Below are 26,483 nucleotides of genomic sequence, written 5' to 3'. Positions count from 1 at the left end.
TCTTCCCGGGCCAGAGCTCGAACCCGTGTCCCCTGCATTGGCAGGTGGATTCTTAACCACTGAGCCACCAGGGAAGCCCCAGATCCTTTTTAAAATGTTCAAATCATTAAACATTAAAAAAATGGACAAATCTGATTTAGAAGGAGACACACTGGAATGTTAACAATAATCTTTGGGCAGAAGGAATTTGATTTTAATTTTTTTGTTTGAACTTTTAAACATTTTCTTAATTTTTCATAATGAATTACATTTCATTCATTCAATATTAATTACTTTTATAACTTGAAAAGTAGTACTCTAAAATTATATTCATAATGGTATTATTCATAGTAAAGGAAAAACTAGATACCACTCTTACCGAAGCACAAAGTGCACAGCAGGCAGGAGCTGTTGAGTTCTTTTAGTCTCAGTACCTCAGTTAACATATGAGCAGATTGAGGACACGTGAGATAGGTAACCTGCCCAGACAGGGTCATATGAAGAGTAACCGGCAGAATAAAAATAACGCTATTTGCAGCAACATGGTTGGACCTAGAGATTATCATAGTAAGTGAAGTAAGCCAGACAGAGAAAGACAAAAATCATATGATATCGCTTATATGTGGAATTTAAAAAAAAAGATATCAATGAACTTATATGCAAAACAGAAATAGACCCACAGACACAGAAAACAAACTCATTGTTATCAAAGGGGAGAGTGGGGGAGGGATAAATTAGGAGTTTGGTATTAACATATATACACTACTATATATAAAATAAATAACCAACAGGACCTACTGTATAGCACAGGGACCTATACTCAATATTTTGTAATAACCTATATGGGAAAAGAATCTGAAAAAGAATATATATATGTATGTATGTATGTGTATGTAAGTGTGTGTATATATATATATATAACTGAATCACTTTGCTGTACACCTGAAACTAACACAACATTGTAAATCAACTATACTTCAATAAAAAATAAAATAAAATTCTATAAACACACACAAAAAGTAACTGGCAGAGATGGGAAGAGAAGGATTGGGAGGACTGGCCTTCATTATAGGGTCTTTTCCTATGGCCTCTTCTATCGTGAATGCCTATCATAAGGGAAGAGTTAAGCTGATTTTGGCATAGTAATTTTGGTGCATTATGACACAGTCATTTAAAAAGATAAATATGCAGACAGTGAAGAAATATGGACCAGTATGAAACTATGACAGGTTTTTTAAAGGTAGACTATGATGATACCAATCCTGACTACAATTATCTTTTAAAAATATTTACATAGGGACTTCCCTGGTGACGCAGTGGTTGAGAATCTGCTTGCCAATGCAGGGGACACGGGTTTGAGCCCTGGTCCGGGAAGATCCCACATGCCGCAGAGCAACTAAGCCTGTGCACCACAACTATTGAGCCTGCGCTCTAGAGCCCGTGAGCCACAACTACTGAGCCCGCGTGCCACAGCTTCTGAAGCCTGTGTACCTAGAGCCCATGCTCCGCAACAAGAGAAGCCACCGCAATTGGAAGCCCGCGCACTGCAATGAAGAGAAGCCCCCGCTTGCTGCAACTAGAGAAAGCCCGCGTGCAGCAACTAAGACCCAACAACAAAGACCCAAGGCAGCCAAAAATAAATAAATAAATAAATTTATTAAAAAATATTTACATAGATATACTTATTTCATGTGTTTATTATAATCAATGTTTATACTATAATGTTCTACTTTTAAAAAGTATTTTAAATTATTTTTGTCCTTTCCAACTTTTTATTATAAAAATTTACATACAGACAGCAAAGTTGAAAGAATTTTACAACGAATACCCACATGCCTGAGACCTAGGTTCTGCTATTAACTTACACTATGCTTGTTTTGTCACGTGTTTGTTCACCTACCCATTTGCTCTATTATATTTTTAGCTGCATTTCAAGGTCAATTGCAGACATCAACACACTTCTCCCAAATACTTCAGCATGTATATTATTAACTAAAGTTCAATATTTGCTTACCAATTTTGTCTTTTGATATAAAATTTATGAACAATGAAATGCACACATATTAACTGTACATTTGCTGAGTTTTGACAAAAGCTTATGTGTTTGTAACCCAAACTGCTATCAAGATACGGCCGGGCTTCCCTGGTGGCACAGTGGTTGAGAATCCGCCTGCCGATGCAGGGGACACGGGTTCGTGCCCCGGTCCGGGAAGATCCCACATGCTGCAGAGCGGCTGGGCTCGTGAGCCATGGCCGCTGAGCCTGTGCATCCGGAGCCTGTGCTTCACAACGGGAGAGGCCACAACAGTGAGAGGCCCGCGTACCCGGAAAAAAAAAAAAAAAAAAAAAAAAGATACGGCCTATTACCATCACCCCACAAAGTTCCTTCATGTGTCTGCACTGCCACCTAACAGAGGAAATGACTACTTTCTTTTTTTTTCCACCATAGAGTAGATTAGTAGTTCTATTCTAGAACTTCACATAAATGGAATCCTGCGACATGTTCTCTTTTGAGTAAGGCTTCTTCACTCAGCATAATGTTTTTAAGATTCATCATGGTTGCCGCATATATCGGTAGCTTATTATTTTTTCTTGTGTGTTTTGGTACTTTTCAGTGTATGAATTAACAAAGTTTATTCATTCTCTTATTGGTGGATATCTGGGTTGTTCCAGTATTGGGACATTATGAATAAAACTGCTTGGAACATTTTTGTACAAGTCTGTGTAGACAGGTATCTTCTTTTTTCTCGGGAGTAGAACTGTTGAGTCACAGAGTAGGTGTGTGTTCTGGTTTATTAAGAACATTCCACACTTTATTCCAAAGTAGCTGTATCGTTTTATAGGCCTACCAGCAATGTATGCGTTCTGGTTGCTCCACATCCTCACTGTGTTTGGTGGTATTAATCATTTAATTTTAAGCCTTTCTGATAGGTGTATAGTGATATCTCATTTAATTTACATTTCCCTGAAGACTAATAAGAAGTTGAGCACTTTTTCATATGCTTATTGGCCATTTCTCTGTCTTCTTTTGAGAAGTGTCTATTTGAGTATTTCACCAAATTTTTGATTGGGCGATTTGTATTTTTAAACTGAGTTGTAGGATTTGTTTTATTCTGTACATACCATTCCTTTGTCAACAAATGTTTTGCAGTATTTGCTTCCAGTGGAAAAGATAAGACTTAAAAAGAAAAACCAATCCTCATACTGACACCTGGATGTTTATAAATTATTTTGATAGAAAAACAAAAAAAATAGCTGAGCTTTAAGCGGAGACTCATTCAGAGGATCTCAGCTCTGATACCTTGTGTGATTGCTAATCCTAAGCAGGTTTCCCCCCTATGTGATAAATTCTCTCAGGGCAGAGTCAATATCTTAGCTTCTTTTTTTTTTTTTTTCCATTGGTACCTGGTAAGGTAATTTAAAGCCAGAAATTTCTGAGTGAATATTTTTTCGTGGGTTGAAATCCAGTGGTGTTTTTGTTATCTGAAGAACAAGAATGGGATCTTTTGTCCTTAGTCACAGTTTCAATATAGACGATGATATCAGCTCTTGGTCATTGTTGATTTGCTGTGGTTTGTTTGCTGTTGAGGGTCTTCAATCAGGAGTGAAAGACAGGTGCCATACATTTAAAAAGAATTATTTCAGAGGAGACTTGTCGTTTCTTGAACTCCTTAAACTCCCTTTCTCTCACTCTGTGTGTATACTGCTTTCTCTCTACAGGGTGAGCAGTTTGAAAGCAAGGGAGTATCTCATTTGCGTCTCCAGCTCCTCTCCTCACCCTGACATAAGGGTGCCTTGCACATAGCAGAACAATGAACACCTACTGAATGGTGAATAGATACATAAAGTAAAAAGAAAAATCAAAACCAGACTTCCCTGGTGACGCAGTGGTTAAGAATCCACCTGCCAATTCAGGGGACACGGGTTTGAGCCCTGCTCTGGGAAGATCCCACATGCCGCAGTGCGCCACAACTACTGAGCCTGCGCTCTAGAGACCGCGAGCCACAACTACTGAAGCCTGCGCGCCTAGAGCCCATGCTCTGCAACAAGAGAAGCCACTGCAACGAGAAGCCCGAGCACTACAATGAAGAGTAGCCCCCGCTCAGCAACAAAGACCCAACACAGCCATAAACAAACAAACAAATAAATAAATAGAAAAATCAAAACCCAAACACACAATATATCAAGCTGACACAAAAGAAAGATTAAGGAGGGACTTGCCTATGGTTTGCACGTCACAAATTGCAATTCCTCTGCTATTTCCAAACAAATTCATTTTGCTGGGTAAAAAAAAATTACGATTAATGAGCTATAAACTTACATAGTTTCCTTATTCAGTGAGGTGTTATTCGAACACAGCTGAGACGTGAAGGCTCACTCGGAAGTGCCTTTTGGTCGCAGTATTCTGCAATAGAGACCAGCTTCAAACACTTGTTGTAGTTGTTCTTTTTTTTTTTTAACTTTATTTTTTATTTATGGCTGTGTTGGGTCTTCTCTGCTGTGCGTTGTCTTTCTCCAGTTGTGGCGAGTGGGGGCTACTCTTCTTTGAGGTGCGCGGGCTTCTAATTGCGGTGGCTTCTCTTGTTGCTGAGCATGGGCTCTAGGTGCACAGGCTTCAGAAGCTGTGGCGCGCGGGCTCAGTAGTTGTGGCTCACAGGCTCTAGAGCGCAGGCTCAATAGTTGTGGTGCACGGGCTTAGTTGCTCTGCAGCATGTGGGATCTTCCAGGACCAGGGCTCAAAGCCGTGTCCCTTGCATTGGCAGGCGGATTCTTAACCACTGCGCCACCAGGGAAGACCCTGTATTTGTTCTTATCAATAGAAAACTTGTAGTTATCATTTTTGGAATTTTTGCCCTCTCAGGCTAATGTACTTCCCAAAGTTATGTTGGATTTTCTTGAAACTGTACAAGAATCAATGGCAAACTGTACTGCATTATCTACTTTATTATTTATTTATTTTTAAAAAACATGTTTTTATTTATTTTCGTTGTTCTGGGTCTTAGTTGCAACAGGCAGGCTCCTTAGTTGTGGCATGCGAACTCTTAGTTGCGGCATGCATGTGAGATCTAGTTCCCTGGCCAGGGATTAAACCCCGGGCCCCTGCATTGGGAGAGCCACACCTTAACCACTGCATCGCCCGAAAAGTCCCTGTATCATCTATTTTAAAGGAAAGTCAGTGATGGCATAAGTAACCTGAGCCTGAAATACTTCTGCCTGGGAGAGTACTCATTCTCCCAGGGAAGCTGAGATAGGTCATCTTATCTGGTTGCAATTGTTTTGTAGGATCTCTGTCACTCATTTTAGTCCATTTAATAGACATTTGTTAAGCACGGTGTGTTTGTGTGGCCCTGTGATAAATACTACCCTTAAAAAAGGGAGATGAGAAATTTTTGAAACCGCTAGAGGACGATATAACACAACACAATCCACGGTGAATTTAGGCAGTGAATGCTGCAAAAAAGCTAGAAAAGGGAAGGAAGTTCCCTGCAACCTGGAATGACTAGGGAAAGAGGTAGGTTTGTTGCCTGATCTTCTGGGGTTCTCCTGTCAAGGAAAAACAGTACAAATTATTCTTCACAGCACCCACTTTACAGGTTGGTTAAATGTGACCTTTTCTAAAACTTGTATATATCTGGCTTTTTCCTACCTCTAGCAGATCTGCTGGACACCTCCTCCTCTTTGGATGTGCTTACCTGACTGCGTGCAGCTGGGTTTTGAGAGCACAGAACCTAGTTTGTTTTTATCATAATATACTTTGGTTTTACTGTGAGTCATTTGTAAGTAATTCTTTCAACTTAATTATTTTTTTGAATGTGCTTTTCTTGCTTTTGCACCTTTTACTCTTTTGTTTCTATCACAGTATGATTGGAATGGAAATGCTAGAATTTCTGTAGTTTTCCTTTTTTTAATTAATTTTTATTGGAGTATAGTCGATTTACAATGTTGTGTTAGTTTCAGGTGTACAGCAAAGTGGATCAGTTATACATTTACACATCTCCACTCTTTTTTAGATTCTTTTCCCATATAGGCCATTACAGAGTATCAGTAGAGTTCCTTGTGCTATTGTAGTTTTCTTTTGATGTGTCTTTATATTCAAAAGGGAACCCAAACATTTATCTTGATTTTTACGTTATTAAAATGATTTAGCTGAGTCCTTGGTTATTATAAGTTAAAATGACCTGGTTTTGTATCTCCAGGGTAATACATTGAAGGTGTGGCACATAGGAGGCATTCAATGAATGCGGTAGAACCTCACTTAGAAAAAGAGTGGACCCTCTGCCTGTGCGCGCTTTCCCAATAAAGTCTCTTGCTTTGTCAGAAAAAAAGAAAAAAAGAAAAAGGAGTGGACAGGGAAAATGTCAGAGTGTGCTTGCCTATCCACAGGCCATATTAAAAGTTTTCTGTCCAAAGTCTGTTGCTGAGGAAACTGGCAGTGGTAAGGTCCTTATTTATAGGTGGCCATGTTCTAAATCATATCACTTATCCCCCTACCTACAGCTGAAGGGCATCTTTTTCCAGGACCATCAACCTATAGCTACAGCAGGGACTTTCAAAGTGTTATCTCTAGATCAGAAGCATCAGAATCACCTGGGGATCTGTTAGAAATGCAAATTATTGGATCCCACTAGAGATTTAGAAATCTACCAAATCAGAAAACTCTGGGGATGGTGTTAAGCAATCTGCGTTTTAATAAACCTTCTTGGTGACGTCATACCCACATTTGAGAACCACTGGGCTAGAGGCCTATAAGGTGGCCTATAGTTGCTAGCTAAATCAAGCAAGTTTTCTCTATCAAGAATTTGTGCTGGCAGTAAAGGGAAAGAGACAAGCAATTGGTAACAGAAGCAGATCTGGGTTCCCCCCAACCATGGAGGGCAGTACATAGATGCCAAGAGGACGTAGAACCATGAACTAGCAGAAGCCATGAGTAATGTAAGCCATGAAGTAGAGAAAAGATATTCAGAGTGAGGTGGTTGGATGATAGCAGTTAAGCTGGACAAACAGAGAAGGAGAGTTGCTGAGTCACTGTAAGGTTGGAGAGTCAGTGAACACAGCTGCCCAGGAGTCAGCCTGGCAACCTGGGGCCCTCGTCACTGCTGCTGCATTGGTGCCTTTTAGTTCTGAGAACTGCCTCCCATGCCCTGTAGCTGTCCTGCTCGACTGGGCCCCACGATGTCTGGCCATTGTAGCCCAGATTCCTGTTTTTCTTAATCCCGTGTGTAACATGCAGTAAATCCCCCAGCACTTGAAGTTGCCTTGACACCAAAAAACCTAACACACACAGGCATTCTGACACTCTTTGTATGTTTTAACTTTATGCACAATTCATAAGTCAAATCCTTTTTTTAAAAAAAAAATTTATTTATTTTATTTATTTATTTTTGGCTGTGTTGGGTCTTTGTTGCTATGTGCGGGCTTCCTCTAGTTGCAGCGAGAGGGGGCTACTCTTCTTTGCAGTGCAGGCTTCTCACTGCAGTGGCTTCTCTCGTTGTGGAGCATAGGCTCTAGGTGCGCAGGCTTCAGTAGTTGCGGCACGCGGGCTCAGTAGTCGTGACACATGGGCTTAGTTGCTCCACGACATGTGGGATCTTCCTAGACCAGGGATCGAACCCATGTCCCCTGCATTGGCAGGCAGATTCTCAACCACTGGGCCACCAGAGAAGCCCAGTCAAATCCTTCCTGTGATGGGTGTGAATGTGGAAATGTTTCTGTAAATGGAAGTGAAGCAAGCTGAATCTTGGCTTTTCATAGAAACAAAAGTAAAATAGGGAGGTGATATTCTTACTTTGGGGCTTGATTTCTTTTTAGAGAAGTGACCCAAAGAAATGTAATTTTACAGTATTAAGCTTTCCAAATTGTTTATAAATTGACCAAGCAGGCCAACACAATAAAATACTATATAAAATTACACTTCACACGATGTAATCTCACAGAACCCTAGTCAACGTTCTTATCTTCATACTTCTAGCCTTATTTTTATTATAAACCTCAGGAGACAAACACCAGAACAGTCACGAGTTGGGGAAATCTTTGTAGCCCTTTTTTTATTTTTATTTTTTTGCAGTACGCGGGCCTCTCACTGTTGTGGCCCGTTGCAGAGCACAGGCTCCGGACGCGCAGGCTCAGCGGCCATGGCTCACGGGCCCAGCCACTCTGCGGCATGTGGGATATTCCCAGACCAGGGCACGAACCCTTGTACCCTGCATCGGCAGGCAGACTCTCAACCACTGGGCCACCAGGGAAGCCCTTTGTAGGCCTTTTTGAGTAGAATTTTAGAGAGACCTAACAACCCTCCATGTGCCCTAATGAAAAACTAATTATGGAGCATCTGTTAAGCTGTTTTTGTTTGTTTTAATTTTCACTGCATATTTTCTTGAAGCAAATATAGGCTCAAGTTGTTGATTTTTTTTTTTTTTTTTGCCTTTGAAACTGAGACATTTTATGTTTCCTTGAGCAGCTCTTTCATCAGCTTTAGAAGCTTCTCCCTCATCCTGGTGTGACGTAAGCCACAGCTATATTTATTTATTTATTTAACCAACAAAATGGATTTATTCAGAAGCAGAAAAGAATTGCAATTCAGGACACACAGCTATGGTGAACCCTGTGCAAGTCCCCAAAAGCAAAGGAGAGGGAACTCTCTTATAGAGGAGAGGGAAAGTTGGGAGGGGCTGTTATAAACAAAAAGCCCAAACTGGGAGTTTGAAGTATAGTGGCTTTTCCTTGGCTGAGTTGTGACAGACTCTCATTGGCTCAGCACCACAGCTATATTTAAAATGCATGAATTACACACGGAGACGCTGGTTTGTTTCATCCTTAGGGTCTCCCAGCACACAGTTTTAACACAGCATTAATGAATTTGGCTCAAATGGGGGCTCCACGGCTGAATTTGAACTTGAATCCACAAAGTTTAAATTCTTCGCTTTTCAACACACTCTGTAATTTGCCTCATAGCAGTAGATTACAAGGATCACTAGAGCACTCCTCTTTTGTAAGCCACTTATGGGTTTAAGTGTACTATTAACATGGTGAGAAATTTAAAACAAATGTGTATGCCCCAATGCATAGTACTCCTTTGAAAGTTTTCCATTTTGTGATATGGAGGTGGAATGGGTACTCACTTGCACAAATGATGTTGGCAATGCTAAGAATATATATATATTTTGTTGTTGTTGTTGTTGTTGTTGTTGTTGTTTTTTTGCGGTACGCGGGCCTCTCACCGTTGTGGCCTCTCCTGTTGCGGAGCACAGGCTCCGGACGCACAGGCTCAGCGGCCATGGCTCACGGGCCCAGCCGCTCCGCGGCATGTGGGATCTTCCCGGACCGGGGCACGAACCCGCATCCCCTGCATCGGCAGGTGGACTCTCAACCACTGCGCCACCAGGGAAGCCCTAGAATATTTTTGAAACCATAGAAATGATTTAGTTGGAGGACTAACTAGCCAGGTGCTACCCTTCCTTTTGTGAGACAAACAATTCAAAGTTGTTTCTGTAAGTGCTTACTAATTGCTCTAAATAGGAAATAAATTATTTCTGTTCTCTCTAGAGAAGGAGAGAAAGATCAAGTCTAGAAAGTTGGTATAAGATTTAGGACACTTGGAAAATGTTGTGAGCTACTACATCGTATTCTTTGGTTCAGATCAAATTAGTAGAAAGGACACTTGAGAAAACAAACAAAACAACCAAAGTCAATCAGATATTGAGGGCCTGACCCTATAAAGGACCAAGGCAGTTAGGACACATACTTGGAATAAGGGGCAAGGATGCCATTACCATTGAAAATTTAGTCACTAAAAGAATGAGTATGTGTTTTGTGTTTTTTTTTTTTTGCATTTGGTGATCACATATATTTTTGTTAATTGAAATATATTTGGTGTACAATATTATATAATTTACAGGTATACAATATAGTGATTATTTTTAAAGGTTATACTACATTTATAGTTACTATAAAATATTGGGTATATTTCTCGTGTTGTAGCTTATTTTATACATAATGGTTTGTACCTCTTAATCCCCTACCCCATCCCTTATATGTGGAATCTAAAAAATACAACAAACTAGTGAAGATAACAAAAAATAAGTATGGATTTTTTTTTTTTCCCACTCAACTCACAATTTTTTATCAGATAGACTAGACCCAACATTAAAAAAGGCAGTCTGGGTTTTTGGTTGGACTAACGGCATTTAACCTTCCCCCTCCCCCATCAGTGGGTTGGAAGAGGCCAGTTATGCCAAAAGTTAGTGAATTTGACAGTTTTATAGATTCCAAATGTTAAGTTTTCCTGGAATTGAGATGTAAATGTAGGAGCAGAGTTTTCTGAGTCTCTGGAGTTGATGGAGATATTCCTTGGTGAGAAGCAGAAGTTCCCCATGGACTTTATAAATCTGAAGCAGATAAAAGAAATAAAGAAACCAAACTTTATAGTTTTGACGAGTGACAAAATTTGTCAGGAAGAGCTAGATATTAAGGAATTAGCTTTTAAGAAGCAGAGCATAAATCTTTAGCTGTGGAAATTGGAAGAGGATCAGAGACAATCATATCTGAGATACTGGCCTAAACTTATACTGAAAAAATAAGGTTTTTGTTTTGTTTTTCTTATTTTTAAAATCAAGGGCAATAAAGCTTGTAGAGCCCCACACTCCCAGTAACTCTGAGGTAAAGGGTACACATAACGAGGCAGGACACTTGGGATGAGAAGGAGCAGTTGCTTTGGCATATGACTTTTTTTTTTTTTTTTTTTTTGCGGTACGCAGGCCTCTCACCGTTGTGGTCTCTCCCATAGTGGAGCACAGGCTCCGGACGCGCAGGCTCCGCAGCATGTGGGATCTTCCCGGACCCGGGTACGAACCCGTATCCACTGCATCGGCAGGCGGATTCTCAACCACTGCGCCACCAGGGAAACCCGTATGACTTGTTTTGCTGTCCTAGAATGGCAAATATGGTGAAGAGAAGTGTCACAGCTGAGATATGAATAAGGCAGAAGGCCAGAGCTGAGAAGGGTGACAAACTAATGCACACAAAGGCTCATGCGTCACTAGAACTATTGTACCTAGGTGTTCTGAACCTATGAGTTCAGGTTTCTGATTTTTTTAAATTCAGAAACATTCTAGTTATTACTTGTTACCATAGAAAATAGTATAAGCCCAGGAGAATCGGGTAGTAGCCATTGCAGAGTCTCATTTTATGCCACAGTGCCACCTCTAGGACTCTTACACGAACTACATGCAGAAGTTACCAAAACCTGTCAAAATCCTGTCTACACAGGATTAGAATCACAGGATTTCAGAGGTGATGGGACTTAAAGGTCATTGGAGGCAAATTCTACCCAAAGCTTGAATCAAAAAAAAAAAAAATTTATATTTTTTGGCCACGCAGTGCAGCTTGGGGGATCTTAGTTCCCCAAGCAGGGATTGAACCCAGGCCCTTGACAGTGAGAACGCAGAGTCCTAACTACTGGACTGCCAGGGAGTTCCCACTTTTACAATATATTTGATTAGTGGTTGTCTAAATTCTGCTTGAACCTCTTCAGAGAATGGAAACACACTCTCATGAAGCAGCTCATTCTATACATGTGTTCACATACTTCTACTTCCCACTCTGGGCTTCACCACTCCCCTCTGCAGTACTGGGCCTCCTGGTCCTAGGCCTTTCCAGGGTTCTTAGAGCTGAACTGGCTTCATTCTCATTGGCATCCCTCTTTGCAAGCACTTTGGTGGTGGGTTTTGCCAAATCAGTTACTATTGGCTTTCCATCTTTCAAATTATTGCTTACATCTCCTCTTCTCTATTTCTCCTAATTCTTTGTTTTTGTGATTTTAAATTTTATTATAAATTATCTATTGTCATTTTGGTAGCTTCTGGAAGAGAGAAAAAATAAAAGCAAGAAGTAAAACCCACTGTGTTTAATTGGAAGCCTAGTCATGTTTTTCTGATTCTGTTCTTATGCATCAAAAAATGTAAGTGTAGGGTTTTGCATTTATTCCAATTAAGATTTTTATTGTTAAATTTGGTTTGTTATAGGCTTTGGGTCCACACTCTTTCATTCAAGATATATGGCTACCTCTCCAGCTGTCGAAGAAGAAGAAAAGCAAGTCAGCTGTATACCAGCTATTACTCAATGAGCAGGTCAAGGCTGAAGACAGAATTCTGTGGCACCACAGACTCTGGGCTGATACTGATTCATAATTAGCATCTGTCTTTGTGGTCTCTGGGCCACATTCCTCCATCTTGTTCACAAGGTGAGGGTCTCTGTCAAATGCTGAGCTCAAATGATGAAGCAGAGTGTCGACAGCTTTCTCTGATTTACTAATCTGGCAGAGTATGGATAAGAAAGGAAGTGCTGTGAACTTATTAAATCTTGACTTGTCCTTCCTGACTCGTAGGCATGTTTAAGTGCTCTCCGTTCCTCCCTCTGTGTTCGGAATTGTGTTTGATAACCTGTCAGAGAACTAGGTCATCCACCCCTGACCCAGTTTCTAAGATTCTTTTGAGATAAACAGTAGCTCATTTTCTCACCAATTCTTCCAGTAGTAGACTGGGATGTAGTTTGTCAGGACCAGAAGGTTTGCACTGAGGCAGTGAATCCAGGTGCTGTCTTAGAGTCTCTCTACCAGTTTGGATTTTTAGGTCTCTCATCTGAATGCTCTCTCATCTGAATGTCCAATAATGTTTCTCCTTGTAAGAGATGGAAGATGGAAGATAGAAGAAATGTTCCGTGAACTATGTATTTGCCTCTATTATCATTCCTTTACTTGCCTTGTTCTTATAACTCCTGTATAATCTCAAAAGGTCATCTGTAACATTTGCAAGTTTATAGTAGAGCACTCGGGTTTACAAAGAACTGAGTTATTCAACATTTCTGATCTTTATTAAATGGCTTTTTATTGGGTTGGCATTATTGTAATCTATGCTTTGTAGGGTTTAGAGTGGAGATTTTGGCTTATCAACTCATGATTTAAACTCACATTCAGGAAGAAAGAAAACTGTTTCAAAATTCCTTATAGCTTTTTCTTAAATTATCTGCCTTTCCTACACATGGGGTAGAATCTGAAGTTGTTTGGCTAGGCAAAGGGGGGTTGAATTTCTTCATTGTGCCTCTTTAGATCTATTTTCCACCTTTCTCCATACTGGTCCCTGTGGACCAGTGAGGTTGTCCTGCATGGATTACATCAAAGAGGGCTGCGTTTTCTGGCTTTCTTCCAGAGATGGGAGGGAGGGAGAGAGTTACATGGGGTCAGGGCATTCATTTCCTTCCTGTGAGGTTGCCAGAGGCCACTGTTTCCCTCAGCAGAATGTCATTGCTCTTGTCTAGGTGGCCGGCTCTGTACAACTCTCTTTCTGAAATGGAGCAGGACCCTGTGAGGCCCTCCTGGGTACAAATCCTTTCCACATTCTCCTGTTTCTTCTTTGTAGGAAATAGACTTCATTCACCTTTCTTGACCTTCCTTGAGTTCCAAAAGGGGAATTCAAACTTGCTTATCAGGGAAGGGAATGCAGAAACAAAGAAGGAACAATCAAGAAACAATAGTGCAGCCTCGGGGCAGCGATCTAGTTCCTCCTCAAAGAAGATACATAAACAATACCTTTGAGGTCTGCAGGAACTAAGGCCCCACTCAGCTGGAGGATGGCAACTTCACAGCTGAGCACCGGATTCCTGGAACACCGCCCTATTACCTCACCACCAACCAATCAGAAGAAAGTCTGCACACAGTGGAAGACTCTGACCCCTCCCCAAATGATTGACTTCCGTTTCTCCCTTTACAAAACTTTCTTGGTCAAGCAGAATCTTCCGAGTTGGTTTTTGGACATGAAACCACCTTCTCTGCAGGTTGCTGGCCTCCTCCATAAAGTGACCTTTCCTTTTCTTTCCAACCGACACTTGGCTTTCAAGTGTTGAGTAGCTGAACCTGAGTTTGGTAACATTTCTAGCTTCAGGCAAGCTCTCCTTCCCATTATCCCTTTGGGGATTGTGGCAGCTCTACTGCTACTGTCTCTTACGGCTCCCCTATGAGACAGAAAAGAAGAGGGCAGGGCATAACCATTAAAAGAATGACACAGCTGTTGAGGATATTGTAAAAACTGGTTAGAACCAACTAGGCCCAAGAGAGTGGAAGATTCCACTTCCCATAGACCTTGAGCCTCATTATACGCTCATTGTAATACATCAGCTAAATGACAAATCCACAGCCACCTGTTCTCCTTGCTTGGCCTTTGCAACAAACCTTTCTCTGCTCCAAACTCTGATTTTTTTTTCTCTTTTCCATCCTATTTCTTTCTTTTCTTTTGAACTTGGTGAAAATTATTTAAAGTACTTGTAAATATAATTGGTTCACCAGAAATAAATGGTTCTCATTTGTATGATATCATTACCTACAAATGAACAGAAACTAATGTATGGTCATTGTAAAAACGCAGATAATCCATAAGTAGAAAAAATCTCCCATAGTTTCACTCCCTGTTATTAATACGTTATTTCTACCTAGTACATTTTCTGAGCATAGGTATATATCTATCTTCTTCTTTCCTTCCATCCTTCCCTCCCACCCTTCCTTCTCTCTTTTTAATTTAATTTAATTTATTTATTTTTGGCTCTGTTGGGTCTCCATTGCTGTGCTTGGGCTTTCTCTAGTTGCAGTGAGCAGGGGCTACTCTTTGTTGCGGTGCGTGGGCTTTTCATTGCAGTGGCTTCCCTTGAGGAGCACACCTAGTGTCCTCTAGGTGCATGGGCTTCAGTAGTTGTAGCACGCGGGCTCAGTAGTTGTGGCTTGTGGGCTCTAGAGCGCAGGCTCAGTAGTTGTGGCTTATGGGCTTAGTTGCTCTGCAGCATGTGGGATCTTCCTGGACCAGGGCTTGAACCTGTGTCCCTGCACTGGCAGGAGGATTCTTAACCACTGCGCCACCAGGGAAGCCCCCCTTCCTCCTCGCTTGCTGATCTCTTTTTAAAAAAATTTTAAGGGCTTCCCTGGTGGCGCAGTGGTTGAGAATCCGCCTGCCGATGCAGGGGACACGGGTTCGTGCCCTGGTCCGGGAAGATCCCACATGCTGCGGAGCAACTAAGCCCATGAGCCATGGCCGCTAGGCCTGCGCGTCCGGAGCCTGTGCTCCGCAATGGGAGAGGCCACAACAGTGAGAGGCCCGCATACCGGGAAAAAAAAAAAAAAAAAAAATTATAAAAAAAAAAATTTTAAGAAAATTATTTAATTATTTTTTATTGAAGTATAGTTGTTTTTTTTTTTTTTAAATTTGGTCATGCAGTGTAGCTTGTGGGATCCTGACCAGGGATCGAACCTGGGCCACAGCAGAGAGAGTGCTGAGTCCTAACCACTGGACCGTCAGGGAATTCTCAGAAGTATAGTTGATTTACAATATTGTGTTAATATCTGCTGTACACCAAAGTGACTCAGTTATACACACATATACATTCTTTTATATATTCTTTTCCATTATGGTTTATCCCAGGATATTGAATATAGTTCCCTGTGCTATACAGTAGGACCTCGCTGTTTATCCATTCTATATGTAAGAGTTTTTGCATCTACTAACCTAAACTCCCAGTCCATCCCTCCCCCATCCCCTCCCCCTTGGCAATCACAAGTCCATTCTCCATGTCTGTGAGTCTGTTTCTGTTTCATAGATCGGTTCATTTGTTCCATCCTATTTCTGCTTGTCCCATAGTCCACCAAAAGTTTTTAGCAAACCCTTATGTCCTGCATCATTTAGGTAATAACTATTTCCTCCCACCTCTCATAGAGAAAGTGTACTCCTTTAATTCAGATTTGAAATCCCACCCTCTTTTTCCTCTGCAGCTTTAAGGCCCACATCCCTTCTCTCTTGTCTCAGCCCATCATTTCTGGATGTGTATCCCCACCATGCTCTCTGCATGTCCAGGGAGAGTCTGTGATTTGTTAAAATGTCTGAGATTGGATTGGCTGCCTTCGTTCTAAGACTGAGAGGACAAACATGGTTTATTCAAGAGTAAAACGTTCTTTGAAGCCAGGGACATGAAGAGCCTTTGCAACATTCTTTTCAGAGTGGCTGGGTGGTTACCCCAAGCCCACGGAAATGAGGAAGGAAAGGAAGAGTCTTCCACCAGCTGAGATGGTATTGGGAGCTCTGCTCCTTATCACATCTGCACACTCTCGTCCAGCTGAGCGTTTCTGAAGGCGGATTTCACATTTGCCACCTTATAACTCAACACGTGTGTTATTTCCTGTCAGTTTAACTTCTCCAAACTTTTGTTTAACAATAACCAGAAATTCTCAGAAATAGAAGGATACTGCAATGCTGCTCTTCCTTATCACCACCTTGTCATCTCCCTGGAGTTCCTGAAACAATACAAATGATAGCTGTTAGCAAAGGCCAGAAGTCAGGATGGGGCAGGGGGCCCTCCCTGCATGGCCCCTCCATTTCTTTGTCAGCCCTCATGAGTCTATTATTTGACATTGTTAGTGTATCCATCCCTCTTTGTGAGTGACATTTCCTAATTTTTTTTTTTTCCAACAGAGCTTATTCTGTACCCAGTGGCAGCTAAAAAAAAAAAAAAATGAAGTTGCCTAGCTGACAACTGCTGGGTTAGGTGGGCCAAGGAAAGAAGAGGTGGTATCCTTGGAAGAAGGCAGCCCTTTCCCACCTCCTGGACCTCTAAGTGTAAACATATATCTTATTTTCTTTTTGGACTTGGAGGTCACTCTCTTGAGATAAGCAAAAAGAGATCCTCATTTGTTTGCCAAGCTCATGACTCTGCCTGAATTCTTGTAAATGACAACTTTGTTTATTAACAGAATAATGTATTTGAGAGTTAAAAGTCTCATTTTATCCAACTTTCTGATTTTGCAGATTAGGAAAGAGACCCAAAGACATTCATAGATTTCCCCAATAACAATAACATTATTTTATATCACATAGCTCAAAAGTACTATTGCCTCCATTTTACCAAAGAGGAAAGGGATGATCAGAGAGATGAGGTGACTGGTCCAGGGCAGCACAGAGGGATGGTAACAGAGGCTGGACTTGAAGCCAAGTCTCCTGATTCCCTCTGTGATGCTCTTTGATGAACACCATGCAGCCTCTGGGCACGGGAGGGGACTTTGGAAATAGCTAGGTCTGCTGTCCAGAGCCCTGCTTTATTTTCCTGTTTATACTTGGTGATCCAGAACACTACTAAAAAAGTATATGCATTGAAAAAGTTAAATTGCATTTATTTGTTCTTTATTGGTAAAGCACATGGTATAAAATTCAAAGGGCACAAAAGGGCATACAGTGAAAAAAGATCTCCCTCATGCTCCTGTCCCACAGCCATCTAGTTTCCCTCCCCAGTCTCATTTGTGTCCATCAGATATGTGCTATGCCTGAATAAGCAAATATATATATGTGTAAATATTAATTATATATAATTTTTACAAAAAATGGAATTATATCCTACCCTGCTCTCTACCTTGCATTTTAAAAAATTTGAAGGGTAAGGGCAACATGGGGGTAGGGGAGTAAGAGGTACAAACTATTAGGTATAACATAAGTGACAAGGATATGTTATACAACATGGGGAATATAGCCAATATTTTATAATAACTATAAATGGAGTATAACCTTTAAAAATTGTGAATCACTAGATTGTATACCTGTGACTTGTATAATATTGTACAGCAACTATATTTCAATTAAAAAAAAGAATAAGCAGATTCTGGGATTAAAGATATTCGATATGGTGTTATCCAATTAACCCAATGCAAAGAATTATAAAAAAAATTTGTTTTAATTTATTAAAATATCTGATAAATTTTGGATATTAATCCAAATAATTATATTTGCACACAGAGCTGCCTCCTTCTTTTTAGTGGCTGCAAGTATTCTGTTGAATGGCTGTGCTGTAATTTACTTATCTAGTCATCTCTTGATGGACATCAAGGTGGTTTCCATTCTTAGGCTATTGCTATGAAGAATACAGTATATATGTTTTTGTTTTTTGTTCAAGGCTACCTAGCAGGGCTTGGCAATCTATAACCCGCAGGCCAAATTCAACGTGCCATTTGTTTCTTTAAATAAGGTTTTATTGCAACACAGCCATGCCCACTTGTTTACATAATGTCTGTTGGCTGCTTTCAAACTACAGCTGCAGAGCTGAGTAATTGCAGCAGTGATACCTGGCCTGGAGGCCTAAACTACTTACTACCTGTTCCTTTAAAGAAAAAGTTTGCTTGCCTCTATTAGATAAATTCCTGTTGGTGACATTGCTGGGTCAAGGGTTTTGCATTCACACTTGATAGCTCATAGCCCAGTTCCCTTTGTAAAGGTTGTACTGGTTTATTCTCCCACTGGCAGCATGTTTTCCCATGTTCACACCAAGGTATAGATAGTTCATTGAACTTTTTCTTTCTTTTTAAATAAATTTTATTTATTTATTTATTTTTGGCTGTGTTGGGTTGTTGCGGAGCATAGGCTCCAGACGCGCAGGCTCAGTAATTGTGGCTCACGGGTCCAGCTGCTCCGTGGCATGTGGGATCTTCCCAGACCAGGGCTCGAACCTGTGTCCCCTGCATTGGCAGGCAGATTCTCAACCACTGAGCCACCAGGGAAGCCCTGAACTTTTTCATCTTTGTCAATCTGGTAGGTAGAAAACAATATTTCCCTTGATTTGTTTTGCATTTCTCTGATTTTGAGTGAAATCAAGCATCTTTTCATGGTTGGAGGAGAGGGGAGCCTCTGAGGGCAAGAAAACCAAACGTGAATTAAATTATCAGTCTTTATTCTTAGACGTGAGCAACAGAACTTACCCCATTGAACGAACCCAGCAGAGACCCTGCTGCTACTGCCCACCTGGGGATCTTCAGGGCTCTCTTCCATTCTGATCAGCACTAGCATTTTGAGCAGCGCCTGCTTCCTTGCATTGCTCTATTCTGGCTTTATCATCCTGCACACTATGAGCAACTGCTGGGCGGCAAGAGTGAGTTCTGGTTTCTGTCCTGGGGAAAGGGAATTTACACTGGGGGAAATTCCTACACATGGGAAGGCTGTTTGAAAGGTGAGGGTCAGCCTCAAATAAACGCCCCCAAGTGCTACCCTGGGAGGGGGGAGGGGAACCACCTTTCACTGGGAGGGGCAGAGAGGAACCGATTCTCTTCCCCCTGGGGGATTAGGCTGTGCTGTCCTTGGGAACAGGTTCCTTGGTGGGGTGGGGTGTGAGAGCACGGGGGTCCAGCAGTTTCTTACCAGATTCCAGAGAAGCATCTACTCCTCTTGCTGGTGGGGAGGTAAGCACTGAGGTCCAAAGCTTCGCGGGTCCAAGTGACGCATTTGCGGGGCCTGTTTTTTTTCTCCTGTTTAGCGCGGAGAGTGTTCCTTGATCTGGTGCTAGAGGCTGGTGCTGTGGGGGGGTTGAGAGATGCAAGGGTTAGGAGCTATCAGAGTCTCTACAGTTTGTCAAATTGAAATATAAATTGCTTTGAGAATAAAGCTTTCTTCCAAAAAGATAGCAAGGTTCTAAAGTTTTGTGGTTAATGAAGTCGAAGAAAGACTCCTCAGCAACTAGATATGGATCTTCCTCAACTTACAATGGGGTTATGTTGAAAATATCGTTTGTTGAAAATGCATTTTCAACAGCACAGCTTAGCCTAGCCTACCTCAAAGATGCTCAGAACACTTAACATTAGCCTGTAGTCAGGCAAAATCTTCTAATCTCTCTTATAATAAAAGTGTTAAATATCTCATGTAATTTATTGAATACTGCACTGAAAGTGAAAAACAGAATGGGTTTATGGGTACAGCATGGTTGTAAGTGTATTGATTGCGATCAGGGGCTGACTGGGCACTGAGCTTTCCTGCTGCTGCCCAGCATCACTAGAGAGCATGGGGCCATATATCTCTAGCCCCGGAAAAGATCAAAATTCAAAACTCCCAATACAGTTTCTACTGAATGGTGTATCTCTTGCTCACTATGGTAAAGTTGAAAAATCCTAAGTCTTGGACCGTTTGTGCTTAAAATGTGGTAAGTCAGTAACTACATTTAAACATGTAAAAATTAGATTTTTAAGTTCTCAGAGAGGAGCTATTGGAAATGACTGTGCTGGAAATATGCTAAATTAATTATGGTAAATCCATTGAATGGATTAGTATGTGGCTGTTAAAAGAATCCATGTGTACAGATATGGAATGTCTTTCAAAAAAATCGATATGGGAAAAAAATCATATGAGACTTCCCTGGTGGTCCAGTGGTTAAGACTCCATGCTCCTAATGCAGGGGGCCTGGGTTTGATCCCTGGTCAGGGAACTAAAGATCCCACACACTGCAACGAAGATCCCGAGTGCACAGCCAAATAAACAAACAAACAAATATATATATATATTTTAAAAAGCGCAAAAAATCGATAAATAGAAAAGTCAAGGTAAGGGATGGTGAGTGAGTGCCTTGAGTCAGGATTTCTGAAAGCAGAGACTAAGACAGGGATTCCTGGGCTTTTAGGGGGGGATTGCTTCCAGGGGCATGAGGGATGGGGTAGTGTAGGGGAAAAAGCTAAGGGGATGGTCTTTTTTAAAACAAACAAACAAACAAGCAAACAAATAAATAAATTTATTTTTGGCTGCATTGGGTTTTCATTGCTGCGTGGGGGCTTTCTCTAGTTGCAGTGAGCAGGGGCTACTCTTCGTTGCGGTGTGCGGGGCTTCTCATTGCGGTGGCTTCTTTTGTTGCGGAGCACGGGCTCTAGGTGCGTGGGCTTCAGTAGTTGTGGCACATGGGCTCAGTATTTGTGGCTCGTGGGCTCTAGAGTGCAGGCTCAGTAGTTGTGGTGCACGGGCTTAGTTGCTCCGCGGCACGTGGGATCTTCCCGGACCAGGGCTCGAACCCATGTCCCCGGCATTGGCAGGCGGATTCTTAACCACAGTGCCACCAGGGAAGCCCTAAGGGGATGGTCTTAATGGATATCATCTTTAGCCTGATCCCATGTGGAGCTCTGGCGCTTGAATTGCACTAGGAGTCAGCCAACCACTGGTACCCTGGTGTTGGCTGGGCATGCCACAGTGTGGGCGTGGGGAGGAAGATTCCCTGTAGAAGGGGGCAGCTGTGAACCATTAACCGCCAACACTCACAGCAGCCAGAAGATGGATGCACTGGCTGTACAGGGAGGTGGGCCGAGCTCCAGCAGCACCCACTACAGAAGGCCCAATGCCATTTGTGGGAAAGGATAGATACGGACATATACATGCACAAGAACTGTAAGAGCAGAGGCTCTTATCCTAGAGCCCAGGGATCCCTAAGGCCTTCCTGGGTAGAATCATATTTCAATGTAATTGGTTTCCTTTGTAATCCTCTGTACTTCATTTTACCTACTTTCAAACATTATTCTGAGAAGGGCATCCATAGTCTACAGCAGAGAGCTAAGGGGTCCGTGGTACACACACAAAGAGATTCAGGAAGGGGGTAACAGTATTTGCTTTATTGAGGTGACAGAGAGGCAGATACTAGGGAGCTGGGGTCAGGAATGGGAGAGAGATTTCCCATTCCTTGTATCCCTTTTTGTATTGATACTATTGGAATTTTTGCTGTGTGTGTGTATTATATTTTAATAAGATAAAAGGAAACAGAAAATGTATTTTAAAAAGTTACCTACCACTCCAAAGAATTGGGGAAGAAAAGAGGAAGAGCAGATATGGGGGAAAGTATCCCTCAAATGAACCCAATTTATTCTGGGTTCTCTTTTTACTCTCATTTCCTGGGTTGTTTTTCCTGTTTTATACCGTTTCTCTGATTGCTTGCTTTCCTCTTCAAAAAGTCCTTCCTTTATCTCTAATGCCTGCATTTGATCTTGAGCTGTTTTTGTGCACTTGATGTAACCTTTCATACTTATCCTTTACTAATTTTTGCCCAACTCCTAATCAAATGACAACTAAAATGTAAAATCATTTCTTAGCATCTATGCATATATTTACAAAAGAGACTAGTCTGCACAATATTTTCATAGGTCAAAAGCATGCTTTTAGATGAAAATATTTCTGTAAGGAGAAAAAATTGGGGGATTGTTTCAAACTCAAGATTCTTTGAGGTTTTCAATCAGGACGGATTTAAGGCCATTAGATGTCTCCTTTTCACAATATATTTCCCAAATCTCAAGATTTACTAAATTCTACCTCTCAGGATTTTAAAATGAATGTGCACTCTCCACCACTTTTGTTGCCAAGGGAGCTCACATCTGCCCTGGAAAACCTTCCCGTGGAGCATGTTGGCAGAGATAAATGACTGAGAGTATAAGGGATTCTGTAATAATAGTGCAATTTGGCTAAAGGGTGACATCATCTTTTTACTGTCATATCTGCCATTCTAAGTAGCAGTAAGTTCAGCCTAGCTAGAGAATGAATTACAAGGAGAGAACACTGGCAAAGTGGGATAAAACATAAAAAATAGAAAATAAAATTAAAAAGAGGGTAGCTTTGAATATATCCAGTCCATAGATATTTTTTTCTTATGTAAGGTTTTGATTTAATTATCACATCATAATTTGCCATCATTTTGGATTATGTGGAAAGATGCAAAGCTTCTTTCCTAATGGCTGGTTTGCTGAATATACACGGGTACCACCAGACTATAAAGAGGGACACTGGAATTGATTTTAGTCTTTAAAGGGCACATTTAAATCCTGGTAGATAAAATGCCTTTATCATTTCAATCCACTCACTGTGAGTCCACATTCTTCACTGGTAACACTCGAAGGAGGGTTTGCTGGGTTTTATTTGGATACCGAGAGAAGAATGTCACCATCCTTCATGCTGGTGAACCCCAGACACAGTTTTCTTCTGGGGAGAAGCAGTATGTGATTGTGTATTGGTTCTTTGGGGGACAGGGTCAGTATTAACTCATTGCTTTTTTTTTCCTTTTTAATAAACACCTTTATTGAGATAGAATTCACATACCAAAATATTGTTTCTATTTGCTAATTTTAAAAATCTCCCTGTCATCTAATATCTCCTTGTCTTCTAATATCTCTCTGTCTTCTAATGTTCACAGGCATCAGATGAATTTCTGCAAAGGCATTGATCATGGTTTTGAGGAATAAATATTGCAGATGGATCAAATCAAAGAATCAAATTTCAAAGCTGGATTAAGAGTCATGGAAAAAAAGGAGAAGCAGAAATGAGGGAAAAAGAGAAGTACAAAAGTAAAATGAGCAGTTGATTATTGAAAAGAAAATCTTCTGCTGTTTGAATAAAGACCAAAGGGCTTTCATTGTCAGTTTCCCACATGGCTGTGTCTTTTTTGAGCAGCACGTCCCAAGATCAAGAAACCAGAAAGAACTTAGACTTTTAACTAATTAGCAGTAATGAAAATTTACTAAACATCAGCAGCAAATTTACTAGGCAATTTCATTTCCAAAGCGTGTTGGCATATATCACAGATAAAATGTTTTCAGAAACATTTTTAACATAGGATCTTATTTGCAGAAGCTATTTTCATGGCCTAGGGAACAAACGGTTCATTGAAACAGAACTTTGCTGATCTGGTTTCAAAGAATTCTATGATATGAAAAATTCTGTGGAACAGATGGGATCAGAAGTCCCTGAACAGAGAACAGGCATATTTGGTAATGAAAATGTTCTTTTGGTATAGCATTATGTTTTATGTTCAGAAGTATTAGTATGTGAGGAACTCAGGCAGGAGCAGAAAAGAGGAATTAGGAATAATACTTTATAGGTGAATAGGCTTTATGCTTTCCCAAATACTCAGACCCCACCAAAGCCCAGTAGCAAGTATTATCCTCCTTTTATTGGTGAAAAACATGCTTCTAAGAAAGTTGTATTAGGAACTTCCCTGGTGGTGCAGTGGTTAAGAATCTGCCTGCCAACACAGGAGACATGGCTTTGAGCCCTGGTCCAGGAAGATCCCACATGCCATGGAGCAACTAAGCCTGTGAGCCACAATTACTGAGCCTGCATGCTACAACTACTGAAGACCACGCTCCTACAGCCCATGCTCTGCAACAAGAGAAGCCACCGCAATGAGAAGTCCACACACCGCAACGAAGAGTAGCCCCCGCTCGCCATAACTAGAGAAAGCCCGTGTGCAGCAATGAAGACCCAATGTAGCCAAAAATAAATAAATAAATAAATAAATATTTAAAAAAGGATGTGTTATAAGTGACAGAAAATCCAACTTAAACTGGCTTAAACAGTAAAAGGTATGTCTTTGTGTGTGTGTGTGTTTTGGCTCACAGAATTGAAAAGTCCAGTAAAGCAACTATATTCCAATAAAAATTAATTAAAAAAAAGAAAGAGAAGTCCAGAACAGGAACTAGCTTTTAGTGTGTCTTGAAAGAGATGTTCAGTTGATACCATGCAATTTACCAACATTGGTATACCAGCATACCAGTGTTCAGTTGTTGACATCCAATGTCAAAGGTCCAATTTCTCTTGACAGTTCCCAGTTCTTTTTCTCTAATATGTTGTTTTCTTCTCAGACGGGGTTTCCCTGTGAGGTGGCAAGATGGCTGTTAACAGCTCTAAACTTAAACTCTCAGCTATAAATCCAGGTGGCCAAAAGAGAGTTTCTCTTTTTCACAGTCCCAGTAAAAGTCTAGACACTGTGTCTCACTGGCTCTGATTGCATCACATGTCCATTCCTTAGCCAGTCACTGTGGCCATGTAATAGGGAAGAACAGATCTGACTCCACATTGGTTCTGTTCTTTTACTTTAACCTTTGTATTCTATTGCTTTTGCTACAAGTTAAGAATGTTGCCTATAGCCTAAAAGATACAGGATAACCCATTCTCAAGGCTCTGACCTTTAAAGGTATAACTCTCTTCCATTCATACACAGATAAAAAGTTGCAGAACAGAGAATAATATTTGTCTTGTTGTCACTAATCATTAGAGAAATGTGAATCAAAACTACAATGAGGTATCACCTCACACTGGTAAGAATGGCCATCATCAAAAAGTATGCAAACAATAAATGCTGGAGAGGGTGTGGAAAAAATGGAACCCTCTTACACTGTTGGTGGGAATGTAAATTGATACAGCCACTATGGAGAACAGTATGGAGGTTCCTTAAAATACTAAAAATAGAACTACCCTATGACCCAGCAATCCCACTACTGGGCATATACCCTGAGAAAACCATAATTCAAAAAGAGTCATGGGGCTTCCCTGGTGGCGCAGTGGTTGAGAATCCGCCTGCTGATGCAGGGGACACGGGTTCGTGCCCTGGTCCGGGAAGATGCCGCGGAACGGGTGGGCCCGTGAGCCATGGCCACTGAGCCTGCGCGTCCGGAGCCTGTGCTTCGCAACGGGAGAGGCCACAACAGTGAGAGGCCCGCATATCACAAAAAAAAAAAAAAAAAAAAAAAGACAAAAAGAGTCATGTACCACAGTGTTCATTGCAGCACTATTTACAGTTGCCAGGACATGGAAGCAACCTAAGTGTCCATGGACAGACGAATGGAAAAAGAAGATGTGGCACATATATACAATGGAATATTACTCAGCCATAAAAAGAAATGAAATTGAGTTATTTGTAGTGAGGTGGATAGATCTAGAGTCTGTCATACAGAGTGAAGTACGTCAGAAAGAGAAAAACAAATACCGTATGCTAACACATATATATGGAATCTAAAAAAAAAGAATGGTTCTGATGAACCTAGGGGCAGGACAGGAATAAAGACGCAGACGTAGAGAATGGACTTGAGGACATGGGGAGGGGGAAGGGTAAGCTGGGACGATGTGAGAGAGTGGCATGGGCTTATAAATACTACCAAATGTAAAATAGCTAGTGGGAAGCAGCCGCATAGCACAGGGAGATCAGCTTGGTGCTTTGTGACCACCTAGAGGGGTGGGATAGGGAGGGTGGGAGGGAGATGCAAGAGGGAGGAGATATGGGGATATATGTATACGTATAACTGATTCACTTTGTTACACAGCAGAAACTAACACACCATTGTAAAGCAACTCTCTAGTATAAAAGAAGCTTGGGGGCTTCCCTGGTGGCGCAGTGGTTGAGAGTCCGCCTGCTGATGCAGGGAACATGGGTTCATGCGCCCGTCTGGGAAGATCCCACATGCCGCGGAGCGGCTGGGCCCGTGAGCCATGGCCGCTGAGCCCGCGTGTCCGGAGCCTGTGCTCCGCAAAGGGAGAGGCCACAACAGTGAGAGGCCTGCCTACTGCAAAAAAAAAAAAAAAAAAAAAAGACTGAATTCTAACTCAGGTGTGATGGTCTTTGGAACACTAGTCCACCATGTTCCTGGTCTGCTGGCTTTCCAAACGAAGTGGCTATTCCTTGTCCCAACAACTCGTCTCTTGATTTATTGGCCTGTTGTGTGGCGAGCAATATGGGCTTGGACTCAGTGACAGCCAGAAGTATATGGTCTTTGGATTAGCCAGCCTCGAGACAATAACTCATGGACTTAATTCATGGGGAGGGGGCAGAGATGACTCTCCACAGGTGAACGGGGGCATTCCCTTTCCTCTCCTCATTTTATTGAGATATAATTTTTATGTGACAATTACTGAGTTTTGTGTCTCCTGTGC

General features: G+C 41.4%; 1 long non-coding RNA gene across 1 annotated transcript in view; it reads left to right on the top strand.

The window, feature by feature from the left end:
• LOC136794013 (uncharacterized) overlaps positions 1-24,085 on the top strand; it is a 33,399-nt gene extending 9,314 nt beyond the window's left edge. Inside the window, exons 2-3 of the long non-coding RNA XR_010840161.1 lie at positions 12,000-12,217; positions 22,972-24,085. This is a non-coding gene — a long non-coding RNA (uncharacterized lncRNA). The remainder of the gene's footprint in view (positions 1-11,999; positions 12,218-22,971) is intronic.
• Positions 24,086-26,483: the final 2,398 nt, after the last annotated feature.

The sequence above is a fragment of the Kogia breviceps genome, chromosome 4 (assembly GCF_026419965.1).
Source record: "Kogia breviceps isolate mKogBre1 chromosome 4, mKogBre1 haplotype 1, whole genome shotgun sequence".
In the NCBI taxonomy this organism is placed as follows: Eukaryota; Metazoa; Chordata; class Mammalia; order Artiodactyla; family Physeteridae; genus Kogia; species Kogia breviceps.
Note: the sequence above shows the minus strand (reverse complement) of the source record. Positions and strands in the feature narration are given on the sequence as shown.